The sequence below is a fragment of the Canis lupus genome, chromosome 16 (genome assembly GCF_003254725.2).
Source record: "Canis lupus dingo isolate Sandy chromosome 16, ASM325472v2, whole genome shotgun sequence".
Classification (NCBI taxonomy): Eukaryota; Metazoa; Chordata; class Mammalia; order Carnivora; family Canidae; genus Canis; species Canis lupus.
This window is the reverse complement of record NC_064258.1, coordinates 18,024,277-18,035,980: the sequence shown is the minus strand read 5'-3', so window position 1 is coordinate 18,035,980 and position 11,704 is coordinate 18,024,277.

The window sequence follows — 11,704 nt, the reverse complement described above, 5'->3', positions numbered from 1 at the left end:
ATATTTAAATATTATAATATGTAATATATGATTGACCCTTGAACAATGTGAGGGGTTAGAGGCATTAACCCCCAAGTAGTGAAAAATCTGCATGTAACTTTTGACTCTCCTAAAGTTTAACTAATAGCCTATTGTTGAGTGGAAGCCTTAGTCATCATATGAACAGTTGATTAATATATATTTTGTAAATTATATGTATTATATACTGTATTCTTTAGGTAAGAGAAAAGAAAATCATAAGAGAAAATACACATGTAGTACTGTACTATATTTTTTACAAATTCATGTATAAGTAGACCCACGCCATTCAAACTCATGTGTACTCAAGGATCAACCATATTTAAATATTATAATTTATGTATATGTATTACTTTAAGCAGTGCCTGGTACAGAATAAGTGCTGTGGAGTTTTAGCAATTATTATACTGTATTAATATGTGATGTATTAATTAATATGTAGTAATTAATTATATAACAGCAATTATTGTAACTATATTTAAACCCACTCTTAATTGCTACTGAATTGTTACATATAAATATATAATTATAATTATATGACTAATTATATAACACAGTTCCAATAATTGCTAAAATTCTGTACCATTCGTTTTGTGCCAGGCACTGCTCAAGGAGATTTCAGTGTGTTAATTAATTTAATTCTCACGTCAAATATTAGTGCTATCATCATTGTTGTCCTCATCTTATAGATGCTGCAAGGAAGACAACAATTGGATTAATGAACCACCACGGTCGACAGCAAATAGGTGGCAGATCTGGGACCCAACCCAGATGTAGATTCTTGCTCCAGAATCTATGTGAGAAACTCTCATAAACAGGGCATATTTCTTTCAATAAGTGCACACACATGAATGGGGGTGCAGGCAGGCTCAGGCATTCTAACTGAGGGGCCGCACTATCAATAATGTTTATTGACTGTTGCTCTAGAGGGAAAGCACAGTTGTTCTTTCTTATCCTCGGCATAGATTTGCAGATAGCTATTAAATTCCACTAACTCTTACATGGTTCTCCTGGCATTTGCAGAACCCCGCTGATATTTGGGGTTTTTGTCATTTAATTGCATCATACTTAAGGTAGGCAAATTATGTGATTACTATGATTTACAGGAGCCTCCTACTTCTCAGACCACCCTCATTTGGGGCCAGGCTGTCTTGCGACCTTCTTAAAGTCATCGTGTTATTCTGAAGCCTGAATGATACCTCTGCATCAGATGTGCTGGCATCCCTTTGCAATTTGGCTTTCACTTTTTCAATTCTAATGAAAGGGGAGAGAAATATTATTCCAGTAGAGATTCCGGAAAAGCTTCCTTCGGTTTGCTGAGTGGGTAAGTGAGTGCCGGAGTGGGACCGTTTGTCGGAGTTTGCACAAACACTCCCCGTTATGACTTTCTCTTCCTCCCACTGGGTTCTCTCCTTGTCAAAGCTGTTGCTGTGTAGGCAGAGGTTTGGGGTAAGATTCAAAAGCATATTAAAAACGAGGTCTTTCTGAGGTCTGAAATTCACACCAATAGTTAAATATCGGCGTACCAATTTGTTGTCTCTATTACATTCTTCCCAGATAATAGTTGGCTCGTGGATTTTGAACTGTTAAATCTTCGTGTGAGTTGCTCAAACAGTCATTTTCTAGCAGGGAACTCCTAATTGGGACAAGAAAGATGCATTAATTTATTCATTCAGCTCTTGACTTCAAGTCTCTCTAATGAGGAGATATTACCCTGGTGAAGTATGTTTGAAGTGCGTAATTGAGAATATGCACTTGAGTGTTTAGTCATGTCTCGGGCGCCTCCACGTGTGAAACAGAGAAGTATGGTCCCTACGTCAAGCCGGTTTCGTGAGTGCTACGTGATAGAAGCTATGAAAAGTGGCTAGCACTGTGCTGGCGTGGAGGAGTACGTTAGACCAATCCAGTTACTGCTTGTTGCAATTCAGTTACTATCATATACTCATGACCGCTGACTATATAGTAGGTCTAGTTTCTGCTCTCTGGTACCTTAAATTTGGCATCTCCACAAGGATGTTTGTAGGGCTTCTTAGAGATTTTATGTGGTGTGAGGGGGGAGAACAAGAGAAACTGAGTCCTGCCAAAGAGAAACCGATTTGGGTCCTATCCCATAGCAAGTCTCCTGGACATCTAGGTAAGAACACAGGAACTCCAGGAGCTTAAGAAGCATAGCAGTAAAGCCATGAAGTCAAGCATCTCCAAAGTCCAAGGCCAATGTCATTAATGGTTCTCTTCATAAATGAGAAGAAATTTAATATCTAAGTTTCACTGGGTGTCCGGGTGGCTCAGTCTGTGAAGCATCTGCCTTCAGCTCAGTTCATGGTCCCGGGGTCTGGGGATCAAGCCCCCTGTGCCAGGCTCCTTGTTCAGTGGGGAACCTGCTTCTAATTCTCCCTCTGCTGCTCCCCTCCTTCATGTGTGCTCTCTCGCTAGCTTTCTCTCTCTCATAAATAAATAAAATATTTTTTAAAAAAAATATGAGTTTCTAGACATAAGCAAGATGATTGCCTGTCTTCCCATTGTTCTCAGTACTCTTATCAAAGAAAATAGTAGGGGTCCTGTCTCGTGGGGCTGGCTTTATAGTCTTCTATGATACTCATTAATTTATGGAAACCTTCTTGACCCTCTGTGACCTGTGTGGACTGCAAAGTAAGTGATCTAACCACAGGCTGTCACTGGGGTCTAGTTTTGGAAGTCGTCCAAGGCTGGCATGACAGTTTAGGAGATGCAGACCATGGCCTAGCTTGGAGAGGAGGCTCCTCTTCGTTCTGGTTTCTTGTTCCTCCTGCCTTCCTCCTCTTCCTCTCCAGGCTAACCTTCTCCCCACTTTCTTTATACCACAGAATCCAAACCACTGTATTTGGGCTTTGGCCAAGGGGCAATAAAAATCCTTCTGATTTCTTCTTTCCAGAAGTTACTATTCGCTGAAAACTGTCAGCGAATAGTAACTTCTCTTGGCTTCTGTGGGCTGTCAAGTTAACTGTTCTCTGATGCAGGTTAAATGAAGTAGCCAAGACCAGCCAGTAAGTCCAGAGCTGGGAATCAGTTTCTTGCTGGGAAATTCCAGCTTCCACATGGCACAGTAAATAAAGCTCTTACTACGGAAAAGCATTCTGGCTGAAATTGCATCCAGAGAATCTCATCTCATCATCCAGACAGAGCAGTTTCTTTTTTAGGATCACCTAGTTACAGCCTCTATCCTCGAGAACTCCTAAAGCATTTACACTATTGATTTATGAACTGGAGTGTTAGAAATAGATTATTATACAAAATATGATGTGTGTATGTCTCTGGGCATGTTTGTGTCCGTATAGGTATGTGTGTGTGTCTCTGTATGTCTGAGTGTGTGTCTGTGCATCTGTGTGTGTGTGTCTTCATGAATTAGATTTAAAATGGTCATAATGATAGGTATTGTATACCTTCATACGGCATCTGCAGTGGCCTAGTGGGAAGTACCTAACAGAGTCCAAATACACAGCTACTGATAGGCAATGACAGTATATCTCCCTATAGGGATGTTCCTTAAATATCTCTCAGTTTAAATATATATGTAACTCGCATTATCATATGCCTGAAACCCACTCTTAATTGCTAGAAAATATATGGGAAAAAATTAATTCCCTCAATCCTGAATTTACATCTTACATGTATAAAATCACATGAGTTTGTGAGAGATAGAAGCTCAACATTTTAACCTAGTTTCTTCTGTTAGACACAGAATTACCTGAATTTTGCAGAGTTTCTGGGCTTATACCTCATCAGGAGCTCATTCAGCTCAGACCTCATGACATCGGATTCTATATGGTGTGAGCATTTTGTGGAAATCACTTTAAATAGCCCTGGAGTGCTGTTTTTTTTTTTTTTTTTTTTTTAAACAGATTTGCCATTGAGGAAAAAATGGCTACAATTTCCAGCCTTAATTATCGTAATTGGAGGCTCTAATGACTTCTGAGCTGTTTGCCTTTGGACCCCTCCTAGCTCTGTTTTCATTAGTCCTGATTGCCAGCCCTCATGGTGAAGAACAGCCCAGGTCAGCACACACCATAGCTGCACACCATAGTGGATAACTGGCGTACTCTCGATACCTGAGCCAATGTCCTAGTTGTCCTTGAAAAGTCTGCTTTGACTACACCATGGCCTGGTTTCCCTCCCTTGGTTATAGGATCTGCTACTTACAGTCCAAGGATAGAATAATTCTCTGGAGAATGTAGCCAACTATTAAACAGGAAAAAAATGGGTGAGATGCTCAGATATGTGCCTGCCTCCTTGAAAAACTAGCTAAGGTTGTTCAAGACATTTAATATTTTAGTTTGTTTTCATGATTTAATCACTCAAATCATGCCCTCAAAGTTTTTGTAGGCATGAGGGTGGGAGCAAGGGAAGATGTCCACCATTTGTGACATTGAAGACCATCGGTGACATTGAAGACTATTGGCACAGGGACAGAGGCATGTACGGAAGAAGAGTCTGGCACCGTTAGGGGATGTGATGAAAAGGATTTGTCCTATCACCTGTCCCCTCCATAAGTGGCCTTTTCCCAAGGAGCTGCTCTTCCATTTAAGATCTAGTACAATGCTCTCTACTCCCAGCACGTTCTGCAGTCATTTCTCTGCTGCCCATGAATACTGATCTTCAGTGTACTAATCTAATCTTTCTCTAGGCTCAAGTGAGTTACAAACCTTGCAAGCCACAAATGTGTGAAATAGTGAACGGAGTCTGTCTTGACACAATTACATATACTATAAAGCTCTTAAAAATTAAAATTCTTTTTTTGCCTTTTATTTTTTTATTTTATTATTATTTTTAATAAATTTATTTTTTATTGGTGTTCAATTTACCAACATACAGAATAACACCCAGTGCTCATCCCCTCAAGTGCCCCCCTCAGTGCCCGTCACCCATTCACCCCCACCCCCCGCCCTCCTCCCCTTCCATCACCCCTGGTTCGTTTCCCAGAATTAGTCTTTATGTTCTGTCTCCCTTTCTGATATTTCCCACACATTTCTTCTCCCTTCCCTTATATTCCCTTTCACTATTATTTATATTCCCCACATGAATGAGAACATATAATGTTTGTCCTTCTCCGATTGACTTATTTCCCTCAGTGTAATACCCTCTAGTTCCATTCACGTCGAAGAAAATGGTGGGTATTTGTCGTTTCTAATGGCTGAGTAATATTCCATTGTATACATAGACCAGATCTTCTTTATCCATCATCTTTCGATGGACACCGAGGCTCCTTCCACAGTTTGGCTATTGTGGACATTGCTGCTAGAAACATCGGGGTGCAGGTGTCCCGGAGTTTCATTGCATCTGTATCTTTGGGGTAAATCCCCAGCAGTGCAATTGCTGGGTCGTAGGGCAGGTCTATTTTTAACTCTTTGAGGAACCTCCACACAGTTTTCCAGAGTGGCTGCACCAGTTCACATTCCCACCAACAGTGTGAGAGGGTTCCCTTTTCTCCGCATCCTCTCCAACATTTGTGGTTTCCTGCCTTGTTAATGTTCCCCATTCTCACTGGTGTGAGGTGGTATCTCATTGTGGTTTTGATTTGTATTTCCCTGGTGGCAAGTGATGCAGAGCATTTTCTCATGTGCATGTTGGCCATGTCTATGTCTTCCTCTGTAAGAAAGCCAGTCTCTTCAATAAATGGTGCTGGGAAAATTGGACATCCACATGCAGAAGAATGAAACTAGACCACTCTCTTTCACCATACACAAAGATAAACTCAAAATGGATGAAAGATCTAAATGTGAGACAAGATTCCCTCAAAATCCTAGAGGAGAACACAGGCAACACCCTTTTTGAACTCGGCCACAGTAACTTCTTGCAAGATACATCCACGAAGGCAAAAGAAACAAAAGCAAAAATGAACTATTGGGACTTCATCAAGATAAGATAAGAAGCTTTTGCACAGCAAAGGATACAGTCAACAAAACTAAAAGACAACCTACAAAATGGGAGAAGATATTTGCAAATGACGTATCAGATAAAGGGCTAGTTTCCAAGATCTATAAAGAACTTATTAAACTCAACACCAAAGAAACAAACAATCCAATCCTGAAATGGGCAAAAGACATGAAGAGAAAAATTAAATTTCTGATATATGCTTAAGGAAATCAAGCAAGTTCTGCTAGTTTCTCCTAAAACCCAATGGCAGAGAAGTTCTAATTAGGTAATGGGCTGAATTGTGTTCCCCCTAAATTTACATGCTGACGTCTTAATCCCCAGTATCTCAAAATATGACTATATTTGGACACTGGGCCTTTTCAAGGGTATTTGAGGTTGCATCAATTAGAGGTTACATCAGGGTGAGCCCTAATCCAATATGACTGGTGTCCATAAGAAGAGAATATTAGAACATAGACACGCACAGAGGATTGACCATGTGAGGACGCAGGGAGAAGATGGACATCTACACACCAAAGAGAGAGTTCTCAGAAGGAACCAACCAGCCAGGATATACAGCTGACCTTTGAATAACACAGAGTTAGGGACGATGACTTGCACAGTCAAAATTCTGAGTATAAGTTTTGGATCCCCCCCCCCCCAAACTTAATTACTCAGAGCCTACTGTTGACCAGAAGCTCTACTGATAATATAAACAGTCAATTAACACATACTTTGTATGTTACATGTGTTCTATACTGTAGTCTTACAATATAGGAAGCCAGAAGAAAGCAAATGTTATTATGAAAATCATGAGAGAAGATTTATTTATAGGAGTGTACTGTATTCATAAAAAAAGTCCAAATATAATTAGACCCATGCAGTTATACCTACTAAATTTTGCAATGTCTTGAGCATATAGCCTTTCTCTTATCAGGCACGGAATGTCCCTAACTGGGTTAACCTGAGATTTAACTTGGTTATTATTTGGGCAATCTGCAGAGGAGTTGGGGCAGCTGCTGGGGGGGATTCCGGTTGCCTTGAGAAAGAGAGGGGCTTCTGTGGCCATGGTCAACACAACAGAAGGGCTGTCTCTCTGCAGGAACAGATGCTTAGTCAGTATCTCCATCCTCATATGCTGCCCCATATTTCTAAATTCCAGATTTTCCCCACCAGAGCCCTGAGGTTCCTATGACAGGCCTGCCCAGGCTGTGCAATCTACAGCCCGCCATCCATTCCGGTCTGTCCTTCTCTTTATAAGTTAGCAGAGGGGCTGTCTGGCTTTGCACGGAGCCAGGAACTTCTTGGTAGCAGCTCTTGATCTCCCATCACCCTTCTATGGCTACTCACCACAAGGTATTGGTCACCAGCCAGCTCCTCTGTCTCTGTAGGCACTGTCTCCCACCCATACTTTTGAAATGCCTGCATGGTTGTGTCTGTCCCAGCATTTCCCTCCAGCAAGACATTTTCCCAAATCACCATAAACTGCACAATTAGAATGCAGTCTGCAGCCTTGGGCCAGAGACTCTCTGTGTTGCATCCACAAACCAGGACAGTCCTTTCTTCACCTGCCCAGAGGAGGGGAACCCATCCTGAATCCGGTCTCGCCTTCCAGGACCATGTCAAGAAGTGGTACCACTCGTGCTAGTCTGGGTCCTCCAAGAAGTGGATGCAGACATGCAAATAAATGTGTAAATATTGAGGATCCCTAAATGGCCTGCCTTCGGCCCAGGGCATGGTCCTGGAGTCCCAAGATCGAGTCCCACATCAGGCTCCCTGCATGGAGCCTGCTTCTCTCTCTGCCTTTGTCTCTGCCTCTCTCTCTCTGTGTCTCTCATGAATAAATAAATAAAATCTTTTTTTAAAAATGTGCAAATATTTTATCAGAGGAAACTTCTATGATAGAAAAATAAGGAGGGAGCCAGAGAGGCCATAAGTAGACCCATGTAAAGCTGACACCCCAAGCAAAATGGGAGAAGGAAGCCCAAGCGGAAACAAGCTGGGTGCCTGTGCTGACAATTGTGCAGGTCCCTCGGGAAGTCCTAACATACCCTGGTCCAGGTAAGGGCCCCATTGCCATGGTCTCCCAGGGCAGCAAAACTCCGAGACCCCCGTCTGGAGTCCCTGTGCCCACCTGCTCCCCTCCATTCTCTCCTGAATTTGCCCCAATCTGTCCGCAGTCCCCGTGGTGCAGCTCTGGTCAAGGACACTGGGTCTCCTGTTGCCACATCCAGCTGTTATTCCGGTTCTCATGTTACTCAGTCTGACATCAGCATGTGACGTGTAACCTTTGCTCCCTCGCTCTTCCCTGAAACACTTTCCGGGCGTGGTTGTCAGGCACTCCTCCTCCTGGTGTCCTTCCTCCCGCTGTAGCCTCCCCTTCTCACTCTCTGGTGCACTCCCGACTCGTGCCTCCCGCTGGGCCCAGCATCGCCAGTATCTCTGATTTGTCATGTATAACCTGCACCGGTGACCCCCTCCACCCCCAGACCAAGCCACCTCCTCGTCTCAGCTTCCTCATCTCGGGAAATGCGGCTCCATCCATCCTTGCAGATGTGGACGCTGAGAACCCAGAGTCCCGTGTGATGCCCCCCTTTCTCTGGGTGCCAGCCAGAGCTGGGCACCACCCCTCCGTCCCCTGCTCCCTCCCAGACCACGCTTCCTCCTCTCCTGGGTGGTTTCCTGTCGAAACCACCTGCTGCCTGGCCTCGCTGCCTTCACTCTCAGGGCCCAGAGCATGCCTTCCACCCAGGCACACCCAGCCAGAGCATGGTCACTCAGCACCACTGGCAGGTGCCCCCCCGTCTGGCCCACAGCAAAGGCCACGTCCTTATTCTGGTCCAAGACACACCATACGTGCCGCCCACCATGCATTCTTCCTTCTCTGCTGACTCACTGCATTTCCTATCCTCCTCACTCCCTGCGCCCCAGCCCCCTGGCCTCCTGGCCCTTTCTCAAGCCCATGACCATTTTCCTGTCTAGGCCCTCGCACCTACTGTTCCCTCTTCTCCCTACAGGGCAGCTTCCCTACATGTCCTGGTGCCCATCCTCTTACTTCTCATGCTGTTGGTGAGACCTTCCTCAGTTGCCCTGTCTGAAGTACCAACTCTGCTCATGCCCTCGCATTGCCAAGGACTGAAGCCACCTTTATGTTCCTTGGCAGTATTTACCCCACCTGACCTGTGATATTTCTGTAGTTTGTCTCCCCACAGATGAGAGCCAGGAAGTGATGTCCACTCACAGAATGTGTCAAACATTAGTTTGACGCTGACATTTCCAGCCCCAAGCCAAGCGCCTGGCACACACTGTTCCATGCCTGTTGCCTCAAATTGAATGAATGCATGAGTTACAAAATATATGCTCTCTATTTACATAATTGAAGCCAAAGGGATGTGGAAACTTTGCAAAAAATAAAAGTGAGAGACATATGGATGAGCAAGAGGGTGAACCGTGTTTTTAAGGGCAGAGCAACTAAATAAATATATGAGACACGTCATCTGACAACAAATTGCGCTAGGATTAAAAAAAAAAAGGTGCTAGAAAGTCTCCATCCGTGACATGCTTTTCAAAGCATTCTTTCACATGATCCCTTAAAAATAAACTGGTTTCTGTATTTTCTTAGAAGGTGTGAAGCACTCAATGGAAGTGATACTTGGAAAAACAATGAATAAACAAAAAGTGCTTATTGAGCCATAAAATGTCTCTTCTCAAGCAGCTAGGATTTCAGATTTAGCGAATAAAAATACAGGACATCCAGTTAAAATTGAGTTTCAGAAAAACAGCAAATCGTGTTTTAGTGTAAGTATGGCGCACGCGACATTTAAACATACAATGAATGAAATATTTTGTTCTTTGTTGAAATTCAGATTTAACTGGGCAGTGCCACCCATCATAAGACAGGAGGGCTCATGAGACCCTCCGTCTCCCCAGCTGCCACGTGGAGATACAACTGTGGTATCTCCCCATCTTGCTAGAAAGAGGAACTCATGGGTAATTTTCATTTTAGGATGGGTCTTACACATTTATATATACTGAGGTGAAGCAAAAGTCAAAAAGCTGAAGGATGACAATACTCCACTGACCTTACATGATTGTGAATCTCAGCAAGAGAAGTCATTCTAATGTCAGTGAGGGTGTGGATCATGAAGGGATAGGGGCTCACAGCAACAAATAGGTTTTGCTCATTTAGGTTAAATCCATTGCATTTAATATATTAGAATTTAAATTAGAGGGGCCCCTGGGTGACTCAGTCTGTTGAGCATCCAACTCTTGATTTAGGCTTAGGTCATGATCTCAGGGTCATGAGAGCGAGCCCTGTGTTCTGCTCTAGGCTCAGTGGGGAGTCTGCTTGGAATTCTCTCCCTCTGCCTTTTCCCCCCTTACCTCTCTGAAAAAAAAAAGTAAAGTAAAAATTAATTAATTAAAATAACAATGATAAAGATAAAGCCATTCCACATCAATATAAACAAATTATTTTATGAAAAAAATAATTATATCTCCCAAAACAAAATAGTGAGAGGAGTGGTAGAGTTTTATATTTCTTTTTTTTAAAGATTTTATTTATTCATTCATGATAGAGAGAGAGAGAGAGGCAGAGACACAGGCAGAGGGAGAAGTGGGCTCCATGCAGGGAGCCCGACACGGGACTCGATCCTGGGACTCCAGGATCACGCCCTGAGCCAAAGGCAGGTGCTAAACCACTGAGCCACCCAAGGATCCCCTAGTTTTATATTTCTGTAAATATTTTTAATAAATAAATAAAATCTTTAAAAAATATTTTTAAATAGCTGGCTTACCAGGGATAAGCAGATTCCCATATCTGCTTCTACATTCAGTCTCTTACAGTATGGTATTTCAGTTGAGGAAACTGAAGAAAGCCTGGCCACTTAGGGATACGAAATTAGGATAAGAGGGAACTAAGCATCTAAGAAAATGGAGAGTATTTTCCCCTTGATGTTACCCCAAAAAGAGACAAGCAGTAAGTCCTTAAAGGTTAGTTGCAACATAGAACTTGAAATCCTGGCAATGGACCTTGATGAATAGACTCATGGGATGAGAGCACAGACTAATGACATCATGTACTCCTGTGGCAATTGTGCGGACTCCACAGGCCCCTAGAGGAGCCCAGAGGCACTATACCACTTTGAAGACCACTGCCCCCAGCCAAGATCAATAAAGTTGGCTTTTAAAACTGAGACAATGAAGAGTGGGCAGAGGACAATGAGTCTCCTCTCTCAAACGTATAAACTAAGAACATACAAAATAAAATCAGCAATGAGGCCCACAACCGGAGGTCCACGTCCTGCCTCCGTGGGCCGTGGGTTCTCTGCACTCTGTTGATACCGCCTCCCCCACTGTCTGCAGCCCACTACCCTGTAGTGCAGGAGCTCTGCAGGGTGGTTCTGTCTTCCCAGAACTGGCCTCCCGAGTACTCAAGGACTCCACCAGTGCATATACCCATGTATGTGGGCACCTGCACACACAACACACACACACACTCCAGGACCTCCTTCCCTGGGGAGGAAGACCTCGTCAGTCTACACTGCTCTAGTCTTTATCTTAGGTGATTAATGTGTGGGTGAGAATGTGGTCTTGCCCTTTGTCCTGCTGTGTCACCACCCATTTTGCACACCACGCACACATTATACCAGGTTGCTTTTGGGGGGGATGGCACAGGTCCACCTGGCTCCCAGGTGCCTTTGAGCCTTAGCTTCCCTGCTGTCAGAAGGGGAGGAGTTGGGAGCAAGAGTGTATAATACTGAGCAAAATAAGTCAGAGAAAGACAAATACTATACGA